This window comes from Lipotes vexillifer, unplaced genomic scaffold, assembly GCF_000442215.2.
Source record: "Lipotes vexillifer unplaced genomic scaffold, Lipotes_vexillifer_v1.1 scaffold921, whole genome shotgun sequence".
Lineage (NCBI taxonomy): Eukaryota > Metazoa > Chordata > Mammalia > Artiodactyla > Lipotidae > Lipotes > Lipotes vexillifer.
In genome coordinates, this window is record NW_006787800.1 from 297,698 (window position 1) to 298,955 (window position 1,258).

The window sequence follows — 1,258 nt, forward strand, 5'->3', positions numbered from 1 at the left end:
TTTCCCTAATCATCAGAGTACCTATTACTAAACCAGGCACTAATTTATGAATTTTTTTTAGTGTCCTTGGAAGAGTTAAGTCATTGTTGAGGGTGAATCATATAGATGTTTGACATGCTAAGGTCAAACAGCTGAATAATTTTAAAGGCAGCTACTTTTCATCAGCCTAAAGCACATCTTTACAGAGCATTTTTTTAAAATTTCTTTAAGTCTTTATTGAATTTGTTACAATATTGTTTCTGCTTTATATTTTCTTTTTCTTCTTTTTTTTTTTTGGCTGTGAGGCATGTGGGATCTTAGCTCACTGATCAGGGATCAAACCCGCACCCCCTACATTGGAAGGTGAGGTCTTAACCACTGGACTGCCAGAGAAGTCCCTTTACGGAGCATTTACAAGACTCCAGGCATCATAAGCACACCAGGAAACAGAAAGGGAACTTGTCCTGAGTCTCACAATTGACAACACACATGCAGCTTACTGGACTCCAAACCCATGCTGTAATTATCCACAATGCCTAGGGATTTTTCTGAGAATTTTCCATAAGTATACACACCTGGTAATCTATCTATCTCATTATGTATCTTCTTCACATGTCCATGTGTAGAAGGCACTTTTTCCCATTTTTTATGGAGAAATAAAGGTACAATGCAATTCAAAAACTTAGATTGCTAGACAAGTCTATGCTGAGGCAAAAATACTACAATACATAATATCCTAGGGATCTGAATCATCTTATTCACATAAGGAGTATGTGTCAGCAGAGAAGAGGAGAAAATACTGGACCAGGAAATAGGAAGCTAGGTGCTAGGTCCTTTGCTGCTCTACACTAGCAAGTAACTGGTGGTAATAGCTGGAGACTTCTTTTGGAACTTGGGTTGCCTCATCTATGAAATAAGGGCAGTGAATCAGGAATCCTCAGCTGTCACTCAACTCTACATGTATGTGATTCAAAACTTCAGATATATATGCATTGAAAAATGCTTTGTCAACCGTTTGGAAACACTTGAAATAAATACACTTATTACCTGACTTTTACTTGGAGAAGGCAGAGAGAGTTTTCTTACATAGATTTTTAATTTGCAGAGTTGACTTTTCAATACTTGTGGAACATTGGGTACTGCTGCATTTTTACCAAACATGAAATTTGAATTTAGCCAAATTGTTTTTTTCTTTACATACTGCCTCCATTTTAATAATTTAAAATAAAATGTGATATAATTTAAGGAATAAAATTATTCTTCTTGTCTGCTTACACTC